The sequence below is a fragment of the Pseudonaja textilis genome, chromosome 2 (genome assembly GCF_049901715.1).
Source record: "Pseudonaja textilis isolate UNSWEBS1 chromosome 2, rPseTex1.2, whole genome shotgun sequence".
NCBI classification, from domain to species: Eukaryota; Metazoa; Chordata; class Lepidosauria; order Squamata; family Elapidae; genus Pseudonaja; species Pseudonaja textilis.
The window spans coordinates 17,448,843-17,468,862 of record NC_141991.1 but is presented as its reverse complement, the minus strand read 5'-3'; the positions used below and the strand labels follow the sequence as shown (position 1 = coordinate 17,468,862).

Below are 20,020 nucleotides of genomic sequence, written 5' to 3'. Positions count from 1 at the left end.
GCACCCACTAAAACTGGGGCAGGTAGGCTGATTTTCAACACCAACAACAGATCCAAGACATCACTTTGAATGATTTTATTTTGTGAATTAGATTGATCAGCAACCTGGTTACAGTAATCATCCCAAGAAGGTTACAGTGCAGATCCAAGCTTGAAGGATCACGGCTTTGGCTTCCAAACACAATTACAAATAAGATCATTTATCGGAAGAAGGAGTTCATAAAAGAGCTAATTTCACCGCAGATAAATTACTTGTATTGTATTGTGTGTGAAGCAAGCTGCTACTGAGAACTTGCAGCTTGGAAGTATATCGCAGAAGAATATTTCTCAATCTTGACAAATTTAAGATGTGTGGGTGTTGAAGCACACATATCTTAAACTTAATGTCAACCGTCCTGTTAATATATGCAGCAAAAGAATCTCCTGGGACATTTTTTTTTACCAAGGGTATAATTTCACAGATAGATCGATACAGCACAGAAGTACAATTATAGCACAATTATTTTTCCCTTTTCTGGCTGAGGCATTCTGGGAGTTGAGTCCACAGGTCATAAAGGGGAAAGGGGGCATAGTTCCGCACCCCTGGTTTTGTGGCTTGAAAAGAGCAGCTCAGATAACAGATAATCAGAGTTGGAAGAGACCTTATAGGTCATCTAGTCCAGCTCCCCGCCCAAGCAGGAGACCCTACACCATTTCTGACAAATGGCAGTTCAATCTCTTCTTGAAAGTTTCAAGTGATGTTGCTCCCACAACTTCCAAGGGCAACTTCTGTTCCATTGGTTGATTGTTCTCACTGTCAGAAAGTTTCTCCTTATTTCCAGGTTAAATCTCTCCTTGTTCAGTTTCCATCCATTATTCCTTGTCTGGCCTTCAGGTGCTTTAGAAAATAGCTTGACCCCTTCCTCCCTGTGGCAGCCCCTCAAATATTGGAAGACCGCTATCATGTCTCCCCTGGTTCTTCTCTTCACTAGACTAGCCAAGCCCAGTTCCTGTAACCGTTCTTCATATGCGGAACTTGGTTGAGTTCGGGTGCTCTCTGCTTTTCTTCTGCTGCTTTGTGCTTTGTGCTTGCAGCACAAGGTTCAAATATGGATTATAATTGTTGAAGGGTAATGTAAGCCTCTTACTACACGTGAGAATTTAAGACCTCCTTTCCATCCCTTCCTGATAAAGGGGTCTTAGAGAGCTGATTATTTCTGTAGCCTGAGAAACCTCTCTGGAAAAAACTCAGAAATCCCCAGGAAATATTGCAACTACTTCTCTCCTTGCAAGCCTCCATCAACGTCATGTTAAGCATCGAAATGACGCAGTCTGCTTCACCTATTGGATGGCTAATGTGGCGTGCGAATATTCTGTCATCAGAAAGAGATAATCAAGCAGACGCTTCTGGCCTTTGCCTTAAAATTTCTCAGTCGGGCCTCCTGCACCATTTTGTTTTTGGGGCCCTGCCAACTACTGCCATAGCAACTATCTCTCCTGGTTGCCATAGGTTTGTCAAGTCAGATTCCCTTGTTGTCATGGCAACGGAATGACTTCACGCTGAGGAGTAAGTTTCCATCCCCTTTTGATGGGAACAGGATGCAGTCGCTGATGGAGAGATTGGGGTACCAAATATGAGGAAGAAACTTCCTCTGTACGTCCTAAATATGTGCTATGCTGAATTTAAAGAAAAATCACTCGGGGTAGAAAAATACTACACCACAAAGGAGGAATTGTCCTGAAATTCCTTAATATTTTATCACAGGTGTGAGGAGATTAATTGTTGTGGTTCGCTGGCAGCCAGTGTGGACGGCAGAGGTATTGGACAGTGAGGACGAAAGGCAACTAGTCAGGGAGTCTGGCGAGGACTTGGATGAGGGTCCTGCATCTGATGCAGGGATGGGGCCAAGACTATCTGGGAGTGGGGTTGTATTGTCCAGACAGTTTAGAGTTAATGGGATTTGGGATAGTTAGTTAGGAATTGAGAGCTGTCCCCTTAAGGGAATGCATCATGGTAAATGTAGTTAAGGTATCCTGGGAAATGTAGTCCATGTCATGTGACCACATCTGGAATCCTGATTGCTCACTAAATTGACCCTCGATGGGTTGGGGGAAGCTGCCTCACTCTTGCCTGAATCTATTACCATGCAGCTGTTTCAATCATCATGGGGATGAGAGTTTATTATCTTTCTACACCATAATGCAGATATGCAAAGGACTGGACATTAGGAAGAACCTCATCATAACTGCGAGTTGATAAGGATGCCTGATGAACCAATTAAAACAAACTTTGTATGGATGCTTTGTGGAGTTGCTCTGTCTGCTTTATACCCATCTTTCAGAGCCTGGCAGCAGTGAACAGAGGACCTAGGGGAGCCTGTTCCCACTGCGCGTATGCGCAGAGCTGCTAGAAGGCGAGAGCAGCTGAAGCAGAAGGGGCGACTCGGGAGTAAGTCTGGGAAGTCATTGCCCCTCCCTTCAGGGATAAAAGTCAGTCCTCAATGACGAAGAGCTTTGCAGGAAGCAAAGCAATTCAGTAATCTCCGAGTCCTTCGTGAAGCTCTGTACTCTGGTCGTTTTTTTCTAGGTTTTGGGGTTGGTTTATGTGTTGGAAGAAAAATCCTTCTGGGTTCAGTTCCAAGTGGGGAAAAAGACACTGGAAACATGGAGGCTGTCTGGAAAGTTTAATGGTGGACAGGAGGACCACATGGCTTGAAGCTCCAAAGTGAAAAGGAAGGATAATCACATGCTTCAAGGTGAAGGAAGAGATCCAGAAAAGGCTGAGGTGCTGAGAGTGCCTGGGTTTTATAACCTTTGTTGGGATTTGAATTGGAGCTTGTATTCTGATTGGTTGTCAGACTCCCATGAGGCCATGCAGGGGCAACTCTGTAGGCTGTCTTGAGTTCCAGGCTTGGTTGAGCCTTGCTGGATGATGATGCACTGAAAAGGGCTTTTGGCAACTGCTATTGCTTTACCTGGAGATCTTTGTTATGTAAAGTATTCTGGCCCAGGCCTTAATGGCCCACCCATTAACAAAGGTGGGGGTGAGCTTCTACTTCTGAGGTGAGTTTCTGCTCTTGAGTTTCTACTCTTTTTAGGGGAAGTATTCTGCCCTTTTAATATTTCCTAGGTTATTTCAATTTTCTGGGAGAGGTGTGGGTGCTAACTTCCTATATATGTTAAGCCTTATTGGACTTCTGTTTCTTGGAAGGCATTCTACGGCACCGAAAAGCGTGCTTTTATCTGGAGGAACTGAGTATAATGAGTTTTGGTTCAGAATGCAAGTAATTCCCAGCATTGCATTAAAAAAGGTTTTACTTTTAAATTCAGTTTGTGTTTTATTAAGTTCGACGAAGCTGGGGTCAGAACCGTAATATTCATCAGACGTATACAACCGTAGACATGCAATGAGGGAATAACTAAATTATCTCTGAAAACTGAAAGTGAGAAAGCTAATGCACAACTGGACCCCACACTTATGCTACTTAGTGAGGCATTGTGTTTTGCCCCATTTTACAAACTTTCTTGCCATGGATGTTAAGTGTATCACTGCAGGTGTTAAGTTAGTATCACAATTGTTAAGTGAATCTAGCTTCCCCATTGACTTAGTTTGTCAGAAGGTCACAAAAGGTGATCCCATGATCTCAGGAAACTGCAACGATTAAAAAAAGTTCAAATTCTGATCATACGACTTTGGGGAAGCTGCAACAGTTGTAAGAGTGAAAAATGGTCATAGGTCACTTTTTTCAGTACCATTGTAACTTTGAATGGTGACTAAAAGTATTGTTGTAAGTTGAGGACTACCTGTAATGTGGAGTATTCTTTCCCTGTCCTTGTGTTGATGCCAGGGGATTAATTCAGAAAGCAAGGTGGATTTAATATGACTTCACTGATCCATCCGTTTCTTGGAAACCTTTTGAATGCTTAGATATGACTTCACAACTTTAAGACTTATGGACTTCAACTCCCAGAATTCCTGAGCTAATATAACTAGAGGAGGAATTCTGGGAGTTGAAGTCCACAAGTCTTAAACTTGTGAAGTTTGAAGACCCCTGACTTAACAACTGTTTGAAACTGGGGGGTTTTAGCACCCAGATTCTAAATTCCGACAGTCACCCAGCCCCACGGTCATAGGACTGCATGTCAGACTGCCAGGTCTTCTTAATGACCACATGATTCACTGAACAATTGCAGCGATTCACTTAGCAACCATGGCAAAATAAAGGTCACGGAATCAGTCACAACACACTTAACAATCTCCTTGCTTTTCAACAGAATTTCTGGTCCGAATTGTTGTCGTAAGCCAAAAAAATACCTATAAGCTCCTTAATTCCACATACCACTTTGGTAAGTGTCAATGTATTGCTAATAACAATCAATAAGCCTGAAGTTCTATTCACCTCAACTTCCCTTCCTTCCACTGTCCACTCCCCTCAGCACAGCTCAGATGGAAACATAGATATGCCCCTTTTAATTATAATTTAATTTCTAAATACAGTGCATTGAGTTTTATAATTTGGGGGGATTCCTGTGCAATGAAAAAATAATAATAATAATAGCAAGAACAGCTACATATGTGGGAGGAAATTCAGCTGTCTCTTTGTGTGACCAGAAGGTGATAGTAGAATTGTGTAATTCCATTTTCCTTGCCAACTTGAGCTATTCTGGGATTAAAATTTGAGAGACATCTTTGCAATCGGGAGTTTCTTGCCTCTTGCACAAGGGATGTTTCCACATCCGTAGTTTTCCCACTCTTTTTGATCTCAGTCCAAGGAAAGGAGACGATTAACGAAACCTAACAGCAGATCAAGGTGTTACAGTCAAACTCTAGTGGGACATTCTGACACTTATTTGTACAGGTAGTCCTCGACTTATGACCGGTTGCTTAGTGACAGTTGTTGAAGTTTCAGCAGACCTTTCTGGGAATATTTACGAGCCACCCCTACATGGCTACCAGGCTGCTCCTGAGTCCCAGCTGATCGGCTGGGTCTTTTTTTGTTGCCCTACACAGGAGAACGGAGCTGGAAAGCAGGTTAATGGGGTGAGGAGGAAATGGGGATTTTGCAGTATCCTTCCCCTGCCAGGCCCACCAAGCCACGCCCACAGAACCAGTAGTAAGAAATTTGAACCCCACCACTGATCCGATAACCTTGAAACTCTTGAGGATAGAAAGGGAACCTCAGGAGCAAGCCAAGTTCTCCTCCACCCAATCAAGAGAAAAGTGGACCAACCCAAACAAGGGTTCCTGGTAGTGTGATTGGACCTCTGCCTGCAGTCGCCCATTTTTAGTTTTTGGCCCCTTTTGGGGACTCCTGAGAGCTTTTGTTGCAATACACACAAAAAAAACAAGCAGAATTGGACCCTTTTTGACCCTATGTTGCAAACACCCCTGTAAGCATCCATGTGCTTTGAGCCGCCACAGCTCCGAAAGCTGCCAACATCCTCTTACATCCAATCGAATTGAAAAAAAAAATACATAACCGGCACACACTTCTCCTCATTCACACTTTCAGTTTTCTTTGTGTCCATTGTCCAGACCAGGCCAGACCATGCTGGCTGGGGAATGTTAGGAGTTGAGGAATTCCGGTCTGAATAATTGCTGGAAAAACAGAGAGTGGGAGGTAAAGGAGAAGAGGGAGAGGGAAAGGAGAGAGAGACAGGAAAGGGAGAGAGGAGAAGCGGGAGAGGAAGAGGGGAAGAAGGAGAGGAGGAGAGAGAGAGGAGACAGGAAAGGGAAAAAGAGTGAGAGAGGGAGAGGAATAAGGGAAGAAAGGGAGAGGGGGTGAGAGAGAGAAGAGATAGGAAAGGGAGAGAGGAGGGGAAGGAGAGGAATGGGGGAGAGGAGGAGAGACAGGAGAGAGAGAGGAGAGGGACAGGAAAGGGAGAGAGGAGGAGAGAGAGAGGAAGAGAGAGAGAGAGAGAGAGAGAGGACAAAGTTGTTAGGGAGAAGGGAAGTTGTCCTGCTGGGATGGATTATTCCTGTGGTTTGTTTTGTTTGTTTTTAATCTCAAGTAGCAGTGATGCTGGCAGGATAACACGACAACATTGTCCCAATTTCATAATAGTTTCATAGCTGCAAAAAAGAGGTTGTGTGTATGAGAGAGACGGGCTTCTTTGACTGAATGATGTGAAAACTGAGCCTGATGATAAAAGGAGGAGAACCAAGCCAACCAGTCGCTTTCCAGGGCTGTGAAACCGATTAAGGTCAAATTCATTGATAAGGCTGTAATCTTCTCTGGTTTAGGTAGGTTGTAGTGGACTCTGGCCAGGGACTGGAAAGTGTGGGAGGTAGGAAAACAAAACCAATAGAAAAACAGTCTACAACCAGTCTTAATGTTGCAAAACAAAATACATATATTTCCTCTGAATTTGGATAAACTGGGTTTAAACTAGAAAAAATATCAACACAGTCTTTGGAATGAAGCAATGTAACCAGAAAGGGATGGGCAGCTTTAGAACCAGAGATGAGTGGTATGAAGTATGTATGTGATGGAACACAGATATGAAAAGCTGTGAGATATTAGACTAAATATGTGACTAAATAGCTGGGAAGGTGTATGGGAGGTGTATGGTTTTCCTGTGGAGATGGAATCTAATACTTTTCATAATTTCACCCATTTTCATTTCCATCCTGGAGTAGGCACTTATTGCCTAGTCTGAACCTGTAGCTTTTGATAGAAGATAAATAATTGCATAAACATGTGGTTAGCAGGCTACCTAACTGGTGGCCACTTGATTCTGAAGCTCCCGGAGCAGAATAAATTAAGAGAAAGAGTGATTTGTTGCATTGCAGTCTTTCAATCATCCATTTGCCAACTCAACAAGCCAACTCAACTTAATAGCTCCTTTCTTAGACACTTCAGAAGAAAGCCAACACAAAGATTTAGGTCAACATGACTTTTATTCTTTTGGGGAATTTTGACCCGATATTACATGGTGTTCTTTAATAACGTAGAAGATCTCTGCATATCATGGATCGTGAAGTCCATCACGACCTCAATCTGTTTTGTTAGGTCCTGGTTTGGGTTCCTCAAAGGGGTGCTCAATCACTTCTGAAAGACAAATAAAGACCAAAAGGTCAGAGGTCAGGAAAGAACAAGAAGTAGATTTCTTGAGTAAGAACATTTACTAGGTGAATGAGAAAGCTCAACGCTATTGGTTCATTCTAGGAGAAGAATTGGAATAGGAACTTGGGAGCAAAATGATTGGATTCTCTACCCCAATGTTTTCTCAATCTTGACAACTTCAAAAATGTGCGGACTTTAAGTCCCAGAATTCCTTAGCCCCAAAGACTGGCTGGGATATTGCCAAGATTGAGTAACAGTGTTCAAGAATTCATTAGGAATGAAAGAAACTAGAAGCTTTACTGACAAGCTGTTATGACCTCTCTTCTTTTGTGTTTTGTTTATTCTGGGATTGACTTCATATACCCTGTATAGCTGTAATAAAATGGTAAATAAGGAATTGTTCATTTTGTGTCAAGGCCATTGAGGTTCTTGATTTCCCAGAATTCCACTCATCAGGGACCATAACAAGAATAAATCCAAGCATTTGCCACATTTGCATTTGCACTGCAAGTGCAGACCTAATACACCAGATAGTTGTACAAAGCTGTTATAGGCTGGGTTCATCTGTTGTGCTAATCCATGGATTAATTTAGTTATGACTTCCTGACTAAACCATTGTTGTGGTTTGACGGCAGTTGGTGCAGACCGCAGCGGAATTGGACACTGGGGAAGAAAGAGGATCAGTCCGGGAGTCAGGAGAAGACTCGGATGAGGATCCTGCATCTGATGCAGAGATGGGGCCAGGACCGTCTGGGAGTGGGGTGCTGCCTTCGGAGCTTCCGGAGTCTGGCAGCAGTGAGGCCGAGGAACACGGGGAGCCTGTTCCCAGTGTGCGTGTGCGCAGAGCTGCTAGAAGGCGAGAGCATCTGAGACAAAAGGGGCGACTTGGGAGTAAGGCTTAGAAGTGATTGCCCCTCCCATAAGGTATAAAGGACAGGCACAGGTGATGAAACCTTTGCAGGAAGCAAAGTCATTTGTTCGGTTCAGATTCATTCTTGAAGTTCTTTGTACTTTGGTTGGTATTTTTTTTCTAGTTCATTTGACACTTCCGTTATTGGCAGCATTTCACAGGGAAAAAAAGGTGGGTGCTTATCTCAAGGGACTGTTTGAGATTCATTACCGGCTGGGAATGAAAATAATTCTCAGCGTTGCAATAAAACAAGACTTGTTTTTAAAATAAGCATGTGCGTAATTACAGTCTCGGAAGCCTTGGTCAGAACACCCATAGCTGGCTGAATTCCCAAAATATGATAAGCTAAAACCAAGAAATGACATGACATTTTAGCTGAATATGTGACTTCAGCTGAATATGTGACTTTAAAACAATATGGGATGCTCCTTCACAACTTATAGCCATTTATCACCATACACTGTGGATGCCCACAATTAGACATGTTGGAGCTTGCTGTGGGGAAGCAAGACACCAAGTTTTGCAGAAGGGCTATGGCCAACTGTTTCATTATGTCACCACTTAAGCCAAGGGCCTTCAAACTTGGCAAGTTTAAGACTTGTGGACTTCAACTCCCAGAACTCCTGAGCTAACATGACTGGAGGAGGAATTCTGGGAGTTGAAGTCCACATGTCTTAAAGCGGTTAGGTTTGAAGACCCCTGACTTAAGTGAGATAATCACTTCATTGGCCTGCCTGTTGCCTGCCCTGGAGGCCATTCAGAGTCACACAAGGAGGGTGCTGAATATCCATGCCTCAAACCCTGAAGAAACAGGACAGCCTGTAAAATCAATTCAATGCATAAAACAAATTTTGAAACGTGGGAAGACTTGTCTTTTGATAATTAAAGACACCCTGATGTCAAAGCACATCTACTAAATTATATTATCAATGCACCTGTTTTAAGATACAGTGGCCTGCTTAACTTCATTTGGCAGATCTCTGCATTTTCCTTCCTCGTGTGCTTTTCAGTGCAGCTGGAATTAACCCACACCCATACAATATTTTTTTAAGTAAGCTGGGGCCCCGAAGATGCTTGTCAGAGTTCATTTCCAGAAATGGCCTCCCCCCGAAAAGGGATCCCCTGAGCCCTTTTGGTCAAACTACAGGTAAGATAGTGAATTATAGTTTTTTTTTTTAAAAAAAACTGCATTTTTAAAAATAACATAGTCTTTTTGTATGCTTTGTTAACAGGTGGCGTCCTTGCCATCCTCCTCTCCCGTTCCTTGAAAATGCTGAAATGGCTACTTCACCAGGATTTATTTATTTAGCGTATGGTGGTAAATAACCTAACCGGAATAACACAGTGGGATAAATCAAGAGCTAATCATTATAACAGGTCTTTAGAGCAGTTTTGCATAAAGCTTTTATTAAAGCTTTGTATAGTATAAATAAAGAGGCATTTTTCAACAGCCCTTTTCTTACCTTTGGTCTTCTCAAATACCCTTTTAACGGTCCTCAGAACCATCCTTACGGCATTGGCAACACAATCCATGTTGCACATCTTGTCAGTTAGGCAAATACAGCACCTGCAGGTAGATATGAAGATGACATGCTACCTGGGCTGGGTAAATCTGGACAACCAGTAGATGTTAAGGAAGAAATACAAACCACTCTTGCCAGCATCCACCCAGGGGCCAGATGGCCCTAGGAAGGAACAAGAATGGTTCCACAGCAGCCAAAACAAGTGTGTGTATACAGGGCAGTCCTTGACTTACAACCATTGGTTTAGTGACTATTCAAAATTACAACAGGCTTATGACCGTTTTTCACATTTATGACCCTTGTAGCATTCTCCTTTTTCTTGATACCTTTATAAGGTTCTACAAAATGTCGGATGTGAGCAGCAAAAGATTCTTCTTTCAGTTTTGTGCCATACTAGAAAATTGCCTTGATTTATTTATTTTTTTCTGTATGTCAGATTGTTACAAAAAATACAAAATACAGGGCTATTAAAAAAAATAAAAGGGCGTTCCACCTTCCATCAACTTGCATCACTTTGCTCTTGCCAGCCTTTAACATCCACCGTCAGTTCAAAAATTAAATTACAAGGGAAGCAAATAAAAAGGAAAGCGGTAAAAGCAGCAATCAGAACCGTTCCAAAGCATACAGGCTTAACATTAATGTATGGTAGTTAATCCTTGACTCATGACCGTTTGTTTAATGACTGTTCAAAGTTATGACAGTGCTGAGGAAAAAAAATTACTTACAATCGGTCCTCACCTCTATGAGTGTTGCAGTGTCCCTGCAGTCATTTGATCAAAAAACCAGGCGCTTGGCACCCAGTATGTATTTGTGAGGGCTGCGGAATCCTGGGGATCATCCGATCGCCACATCTTTGACCTTCCAAAGTTGCTTCTGACAAGCAAAGTCAATGGGGGAAGCCAGGTTCACTTAAGGACTGCATGATTCACTTAAGGACTGTATGATTCGCTTAAGGATTGCAGTGATTTGCTTAATAACCAGGGCCCAAATTTTGTAGAATTTGTCGTTGTAGGTTGAGGACTACCTGTATAAAACAGGTCAGTCGTGTGACTGACACAATTTTACAATGCTTTCTCAGTGGTTAAGCAAACACCACAGTTGTTAAGTGAATGTATTGTTTGCTACGGCACTGAAATGTTTGGCAAAACCTCTGTATAATATGACGGTGGAACCATGGGACACTGCAAATGTCGTAAATGGGTGAGGAGGGCAATTATTGGAACTTCTGACCTGGGTTGTAAGTCCTCTTTTTCAAGTAGGTCATAACTTTGAATGATTGCTAAACATTTGGTCGTAAGAAGAGGACTACCTGCACCTTGCATTTCCTTCCATCCTATTTTCCTCACAACAACTGTCTGTGAGGTAGGTTGGGCTGAGAGCGAAGGACAAGCCGATATCACCCAGCTAGCTCTCATGCTGAAGGTGGGACTAGAACTCACCACCTCCTAGTTTTCAGCTCAACATCCATTACACCCAGCTCTGTTACCCTATTTTTCTTCATCAGTTATTGATGAAGTGTTTCCATTGCCACGCTTGCGTATAAGTTGTTCTCCCTAACTTCAGGTGCCCTTTTATTGATATAAAGGTAGCAATTCAGGAACAGTAGTAGGTAGGCCCAAAGGTGCTTTTCCAAAATGGAAAACTGGAGTTTCTTGGTTTATTTCCCTGAAAAAAATTCTGAGAACTGAAGAAGCTTCTTGGGTGAGAAGAAAAACCTTTTCAAGGACAAAAAAACCAAGAAAGTCCAGTTGCCTTCTGGAAAAAAAAAAGCACCTTTGGACCAGCCATGGATGACTGAGAATCTCCATAGACAGTAGTACCACGTATATAGGGATCATAGAAAGTTAACAGCATCATCCTATACATATTTACAGTTTTCTTTCCTAAATTAAAATAGGTCCTCCTTCCAAAAAAAGTGCCTGGAATTGTTAGTAAAATCTTAGAATCTAAAAACACAAAAAGTCAGGGAAGAAGGGCTTGTTGTTCCTCAAACAGGATTGTAATCTCCATGACTTACTTACACACATGCAAAATCCATGTCAATACCGTCTCCATCAGTACAGAGAATTGACAGCAGTCCTGACTAAATTATAAAGGAGCATCATCTCTGCCCCTTTAGAAGCCCCCTTTCAGCTCTCAAGTCCTCCAAAGGCGTCAAGTTTCAAGACCAACATCCCAACTAATACAGCACCAGATCTGAGAAAAACAGGTCAGCATTCCTTGTGAATGTATTTAAAAGTACGTCGTTGAGTAGAAGTAATTATATGTCAACTGTTTGTCTTCGCTGTACCTCAAACTGATCTAAGAGATAAGGGATAGGTGTGCCCTCACTGGAAGTAATTGATAAAAAATAATGTTGCTGTTGTCAAGAAGAAAATTTAACCCAAACTGGTCCTCCTGTAATGGGTCTTCCTGGAACACTTTTGTCCTCATTCTGGGGACAAGCAGCACCATGAATCTGTCTTGTAGAAGCCTTTTCCTCAATGGGGATATGCTTCCGGTTTGCACCGGTTCTGACGATCCGGTAGCACCAATCAGCAGTTGGCCTTGCCCACCCGCCACCGCCCTTTCCTGCCCTATATTTCCTTTGTTTGTAGCTCAGCTGATAGGCGCGGCACATCGGATTGCCGCACCTCAGCTCTTTTACTCACCAGTGGTAATTTTTCATGTGTAAAATTGCCCATTTTAGAGCACTCCGCCGGTACGCAAAGTGCATCTCCGGGCATGAAGCGCGCCCACCCCAGTGAACCAGTAGTAAAATATTTTGAATTACACCACTGCTTTTCCTCCTCTTTCTCCAAATAATGACCCATCATGAAGAGTTCTACCACAGTGACATCCTACCTGCACATTCAAGATTCAACAATTCACCTGCTATGAGATCCAAATCTTTGGGTGTCCTTTGCCTTCCTGTTTATTCTTCCCAAGTCCTGCATCACAAGTTTTAGGTGATAGCAATTAGCATCAGAATCAGATATCTATGCTCTAATTACCTAGCTAGATGCTTCCTAAACAAACATCCACACCTGGCACTTTAGCAGCTAAATAGCCTTGCAAGTGATGTAGCATTTTGTTTACCTCCCCAAAATGTTTCTTCCTGAGAATTCAGGGTGGGGATGTTCAAAAGGGGAGTGGAGTGTCCACTCCCACCTCCAATATAAACGCACCCCGTAACTACCTCTCTGCACTCCTGTTCCTCTGCCACTAATATCCCCTTCTGCTTTCCATTTACTGAACATTGTTTTAGGAGAAGGAAAGCATTTGGAGGCATTTCTTAAAGGGTCACAAGAGGATTGGAAATAATAAACAGACTAAAGATGTTTATGAATCCTCCCTATCCCATATTCTGGGCTGTATTTTCTTTCTTTGCTTTTGTAAAAGGGGAAACAAAACAAAAAAAAAGCAATGATGCAATGCAAGGGGTTATCACAGACTCTCCTAATAAAATTATATTACTGAGAGAGAGGGAAGGAGGAGGGAGGGAGGGAGAGGGAGGGAGGGAGAGAGAGAGAGAGAGAGAGAGAGAGAGAGAGAGACGCAAGGAACAGGACCATGTATAAAGAGTCCTTGGAGCTCTCTGAGCTTGGTGGTTTTCTTACAGATGTTTCATTATCAAAAATAGCTTAACATCAACAGAGCTGGTGCCTCATCGGGGCTGGGGCTGGATTACACCATCAGAACTAGCACTGATGATCTTACAAGTTTAGATAATGAAATGTCTGCAAGAAAACACCCGAGCTGAAGAGAGCACTAAGGATTCCTCATTTCAACCCTGAGCTACAAATATGATCCTTCATTGGATCATATATAGTATTGCAGGCTGACTCTGCTCACTGCCAGCAGTTCGATCCTAACTCAGGTTGACTCAGCCTTCCATTGTTCCGAGGTTGGTTAAAATGAGGACCCAGATTGTTGGGGGCAATATGTTGATATTGTAAACTGCCCGGAGAGTGCTGTAAAGCATTCTGAAGCGGTATATAAGTCTAAGAAGTATATATAAGTGGTATATAAGTCTAAGAAGTGCTACTGCTATTGCCATCCATTAGAATGGAAGCACGATAGAAAGTTTCCAGCCAACTGATTATTTTACTCCTGCAAGTCTGCTAATATATATCCTATGTATGAAAAGCAAAAACAGCCTTTCCTCTTTATATCTCTTAATCCTACCTTTATTATTTTTATAAATAACTGAAGGTGGCGAATATACATCGTATCCCTTCCTCCTCCTGTTTTCCCCACATCAACAACCCTGTGAGGTGAATTTGGCTGAAGGAGAAAGACAGGCCTAAAGTCACCCGTGCAGCTTTGATGCCTAAAGTGGAACTAGAACTCACCATCTCCTGTTTTCAAGACTGGCGCCTCAACCACTAGACCAAACTGGCTTCTTTGCCAATAATCTGATGTTCTTACTTATCCACTCCACTTTGAATTAAAACCCATCTGATCCTTTAGTTTTGTACAACTACAGCTCTCTTCTCCCTTCAAGGTTTCAACTTACTCACATAGGTTGTCTTCACTTTTCTGGAGCTCTCCTCCTTCTGATGTCCTGGAGAATTTTAGATGGCTTATGTACCCAGCTTCTGGGTCCATCCGTCCTGCCCACAATGGGGAGGGAACAATTACACGTGTGTGCAATCAGTTGCCTCTTTCACAATCTCTTTGAAGGATAATAAACTGATCTGACTAATCTCCACTCACTATAACCTGCTGACAATCTGTGGGTGAGGAAATATTTTAATTTCAATTTTGTCGTGACCTCTTTGGGGAGAACTGGAATGTATTCTTATCCGATGCTTGGTGAGATCAGCGCAGACACACAAAAAGACTTGTCCAAGATAGATCCAAGCCCTGTTCAAGCCTTTCATTGAATGTCTGAAGGACGCAAATTGGAAAAGGAACAGATGCCCATGCTGGATCCATTTCTCTTCCCTTGATCTCCATGTATTTAGCTATCTGTGCCGCCTGGGGCTCCTCTTTGTTAAAGTTATAGATTGCCTGGATAAGTTCTCCAGATCGTGCAAAGATAGTGCTCTTCACTCATCTTGAAAATGTTACAGGCTCCCCATTGTCCATTCATACCCAGTCTCTCTTGTCTCTTTCTTTTCCCATTCATTATAGACACATGACTTTCCTCTACGAAGGGTCTTGGAAATTCCCTTTGGATGGTTTCAGAATAAGAGTGAAAAGACAATAGCAGGAAGAACTGCACAAGACTTAAAATCACCTCCCTGATGGCCTGAGAATGAGATGAAGGCAATATGTCAACAACAAATATTGGGATTCCTAATTTTACAATTGCAGCCTTTGATTCTATGTACAAGGGGAACCTTTACCTTTACCTATAATTATAAAAGTTTTGAATATGAGCACTATTAATGTTAACTTGCATAGTTATCTCTTTACCTTTGTGGTTCACTGCCTAATTTATTGGCATGATAAGGCAGCTCTTGGAAGATGTAAAATGAAGCTGAGAATTTGTAGACCAAGTTGGGAAAACATGTACTCACTGGAACTCACCATACCTTTGAGGAAGTGATTACCACTTGGAAATGTTAGATCGTTGAAGGATCCAGGAAATGGATTACTGAGCGACATGACAGCTGTCTTCTGCTACATGATGGGCTGCCACGGAGAGGTGGAGAGTCGGATAAGCAATGGGCGGAAACTCGTCAAAGAGAGATCCAACCTCGAGCTAAGGAGGAATTTCCCAACCGTGAGAACAATTAATCAATGGGACAGGTTTGCTTCCTGGATTTGCGGGGGCTCCAACGTCAGAGGTTTTTTTTAGAAAAGATTGGACAACCATTTGTGTGGGATGATATAAGCTCTCCTGCCATGGAGTTAACAAGAAGACCTCAATGTTCCTTCTAGCTCTATAAGTCTATGTGGGTTACATGTGGTTCAAAACCCATTATTGTAATAAGCCATTATTGAAACCCATTATTGATGATAATCAATAATGCGTGTCATTATTGTGTAACCCATTATTGATGATAATCAACAATGCATGTCAGTTTAGGATTAGCAGTTGATTGCTACAATAACCTGGCTCTAGAGAAAGACTCAAAGTCAGCTGAGGGCCTTTCTTGATTGCTGTGCTGAATTACCCTCCACCTATCCTTGAGTTGACAGAAACATGGCAATTGTGGAATATGATTTCTCGTAATTGATCTCTGTCCTACTTTGGTTTCAACTCATTGAATTTATTTCCAAGGTATCAGATGACAAACTCTACCCATTTTCACACATTGGGAGGCTACTTTTGGATTACGATGGAGTAAGGGATTGATAGATCTAGGAGATGATGGCAATAGGACCTATCTAACTCATGAGCTATGGAGGAGATGAAGTCAACACCATGAGGTCCAGCAGAGAAGAAGATGCTGATAGAAGTATTTGTGCTATAGTAGGGTACACTGGAAAGACCTCAAGAGGCACCTGTTCCTATAGCCTACGTCAGGGGTGGGATTCAAAAAATTTTACTTCCAGCTTTGTGTGTTGTAATGACGAGGCAGTCGAGTTGTTTGATCATGAACAACTGAATCATGATCCTCTTTATTGGAGTCTAGTCTTGCATTTATACACATTTTTAGTTATCCTCCATGATTGGTTAACTTTGGTTACTGCTTAACTTTCGTTACTGTTTAGCACAGTAATTAATACAATTAATTATCTCTAGTTAAAGTCTAACATCTGTTTACTTCCTCTCTCTAATCCTCCTTTAGATTAGTGACTTTGTTTACCTGAGTTGTATTTGCTTGGAAACATTCTTTATCTGAGGTTTGCCATCCGAGATTGGAACATTCCTGCAATTACAACTCTACATATCCTCGTTTTTTATTTTAAATGGAGGATTCAAAGATTTATGAATGTATCGCAATTGTAGAGGATTAAGAGAGGGGGAAGCAGGATGAAACAATGCGAGTAAATTTGGAATACATTGAATAAAACAACAGGTTGCAATTAGTACGATAATAATAATTATAGCATAAAAGAAAAACTGTCTGAGCCAAGACCAATCAGGGAGCTAATTGGTGAGCCACTCAAAAGGTGAGTAATGAGCATAGATATTAGTTTGAATGTATGATTGTAAATTGGCAAGCTCATCCTCAATAGTTTTATTCAAAGAATGAAAATGCACAGCACATCCATGGTGTCCAACTAACGTACAGAACCCTCCCTGACAGGCTAAAACGCTGCTGTAAGACATCTTGATTTAAGTCTTCTATTTCATGCTGCAAATCACGAATAATAGCAGCGGTAGCATTGATGGATTTTTCAAGTCTGCAGGTGAGACCAAGAATAGATCGTCTGTTTTCTTGAGCAATTATGCCAGGATAAGAGCCTAGAGTAATGACTCCTGTAACGGCCCCTGCCAATGCACGGCCAAATGTAGAACCAGAAGACAATTGTGTGTCAATAATGACTTCATCATTACATGTAGGCCCAGAGAGGAACGCCGCTGTTGAATTGATGGGAGCATACCTGTTTGAACAGGTAGAGTAAAATAACCTTTAGTTGCACATTGATAATTCTGAGGATGAACATTAGTGGCATATTTATAAAAAAAGAACCACATATTATGATCCTTAAGCTGCCAACCAGCGCATATCAATCCTGTATTAGATTGATCAGAAGCATTAAAAATAGGAAAATTGTCAGGATACATATCAGGAGCTATATTAATTCCATGCAAAGAAGAATTAAAGGTACCTGACAACCAATAGTAGTCAGAACAATAACTATAATTCCCTAGCTTTTTTAATATGTGCTGAACAGCATCATAATCAGACCAATTATGAAGCCAAGTGTGTTTAGCGTGACAACAGAACAACAGACCCCTTGTAAATTGACTAACTTTCAAGTAACGCCAACGGACAGAATTCAATTGTATAGGGAGTTTAGAAAATAGTCAGGAGTGTGAAATAGATTGTAGTTGTGAGACAATAAATGTACAAGACATGATCAAGTTAGGGGTAAAAGAAATTTGACCAAATGCCATTGGGGGCTCATAGTGTTAAGTAATATTTGTGCCATGGGTCATAAATATGTATTGGGCATGACGAACCCACAAATTAGGGTTAAGATGAACCACAGAAGTGTCATTTTGAGCAGAAAAACCATTAACCATAAACAAGAAAATGCAAAGTAAAATGGTAACAGAGTTAGCAGTAATAATAGCAAAAACAGCAGCAACAAGATTTTCAGGAGTCTGAGGTAATGAGGCCTGTTGCAGTTGTTGAGCTTGATAGATTTAACCTGGCCCCAAATGATGGGTTGCGGGCGCATCGACCTTGGAAGACGGACTTGCGTGTTCAGATGAAGATTGAAATCCGGAATCAGGTTGTGAAGGCCCTGATGCCATGCCATGATACGGACGAACACAGCGCGCTGGAATCCACACCGCTTGTTGAGCAGAAGGATCTTCCATGGCAGCGTAACCGCGACCCCAGGTGATCAGCAGTGTAGGGCCTTTCCAGGTTGGATCTGGAGCTTGGCGATACTTTACCAAAGGCCTTGCTAAAGATTCAGTAGTTCGAAAATGCAAATTAATAGGTGAGTCTGCAAGAGAATCTAAAAAGGTTAAATAATTCCAAGTATATAATGCTACAGCAATGAGATTTTGAATCTTTCGCAGATGGTAAGGGCCAGACTCAGTTTGTAATTGTTTCTGAAGCAATGCCTTAAAAGTACGATGAGCTCGCTCAACTATAGCTTGACCCTGAGAGTTGTAAGGAATTCCGTGCACTAAAGTAATATTTCATTTCTGACAAAAGGTTTGAAATTCTTTACTAATATAAGCGGGGCCATTGTCAGTTTTAAACTGAGAAGGCCAACCCATTACAGCAAAAGAGGATAGGCAATGAGAAATAACATCTGAAGTACGTTCATGTTTTGAAGCAGTAACCCAAAGGAAGTGTGAATGAGTGTCAATAGAAGTATGAAGATAACAGTATGGCTTAAAGGTTGAAAATTGAGTTATATCCATTTGCCAAATTTGATTAGCTTGGGTTCCTCGTGGGTTGACACCTACTGGAAAGGGAACTGCCAGTTGCTGACAAGCTGGACAAGCACAGACAATATCCCGGGCTTGAGATAATGAAATTTTAAATTGCTTTGCAAGCGATTTGGCATTTTGATGAAAATAAGAATGACTGGCAACAGGATCAGCAAACAAAGACGCAACATCCTTTAAGGATTCATCTGCCTTCCAATTTCCTTCAGTTAAGGCATTAGTAAAGGGAGTATGACTTCGAATGTGTTCTACATACAAAGAATACAAGAGAGTTTCCAAATTATTCTTTAAAGATAAAAACAAGAATAACAAATTCTTATCCAAAGAGAGAGCACAATAAGAAAAGGGAAGAGATTGCATAGCTAAATACACATGTTGAGTATCAACAATCAAGTTAATAAGTTGGTCATTGAACAATCGTAAAGCCAAAATCACAGCAGCCAGCTCAGCACATTGAGCTGAAGTCTGCGTGGCAGTAAATTTAGAATACCATTGTTGTTGAATCTGCCAGACAACCACACCCCTTGTAGGTGATCCATCAATAAAGACTGTAAGAGCTTTAGAAATAGGATTTCACACAAAAATGGAAGAAAAGGCCCGATTTAAAGTAGTAGTAACCACTCTTCTAGGATCCTTGGGTAAAGAATACAACAAGTTTCCCACATATTGAGAAAAGGCTATCTGATATGATTCTGAAATCATCATCAAATGCTCATGTTCAACTTTTGTACGAGTGAAAGCTATGCTAATGAGATCCTGTCCTGTAAGATGTTCATGATCAAACAACTCGACTGCCTTGTCATTACAACAGGTGGTGCCTGAACAGGGACCATTACAACATTTATGGGCATGGCTTGGTGGATGTGGTGTGGCTTGGTGAGTGTGGCTTGGTGGGCATGGCAGGAGAAGGATACTGCAAAATCCCCATTCCCTCCCCACCCCACTAACCTGCTTTCCAGTTCCGTTCTCCTGTGCAGGGCATCCAAAGAAGACCCAGCCGATCAGCTGGGACTCGGGAGGCAGAGAATAGATGCAGGTGGGGCCAGTCAGAGGTGGGATTTGCTGGTTCTCTGAACTACTCAAAATTTCCCCTACCGGTTCTCCAGAACTGGTCAGAACCTGCTGAATACCACCTCTGGCCTATGGTCTGTACCTCCAGACAATTTTGGCAAGTTCACAAGTCCAATAGCAACCACAAGACCTTAAAGAGGATGATGTTGGAGGAGCCAAGCATATTTGCCCCATTATATGACCTTTCTTGCCACAGAAAGAAGCCTGTGAATTTTGATCATGCGACCATGGGGATGCTGCAATGGTCATAAGTATGAAAAATGGTCATATAGGTCACTTCGTTAGTGCTATTTTAACTTTCAATGGTCACTCAATGAATAGTTCTAAGTCGAGGATTACCTGTATCTGAAGCAATAACCTCCATAATTCACCCACAATCCATCTGCTAGAAGATACATGAAGAGACATAAATCTATCAAGTACATCTGTAGGAAATGACTATGGATGAAACCAAA

General features: G+C 41.9%; 1 long non-coding RNA gene across 3 annotated transcripts; it reads right to left on the bottom strand.

Moving 5' to 3' along the window:
• Positions 1-6,860: 6,860 nt before the first annotated feature.
• On the bottom strand, positions 6,861-14,014 carry LOC113449357 (uncharacterized). 3 transcript variants are annotated; one of them, XR_015741387.1, is made up of 4 exons: positions 13,981-14,014; positions 12,350-12,408; positions 9,419-9,522; positions 6,861-7,030 (listed from the first exon to the last, which is right to left on the bottom strand). It is a non-coding gene; the product is annotated as an uncharacterized LOC113449357 (long non-coding RNA). The 3 variants fall into 3 exon arrangements; XR_003375818.2 differs by lacking the exon at positions 12,350-12,408 and having other exon boundaries at positions 13,981-14,013; XR_003375817.2 differs by lacking the exon at positions 12,350-12,408 and having other exon boundaries at positions 13,977-14,012.
• Positions 14,015-20,020: the final 6,006 nt, after the last annotated feature.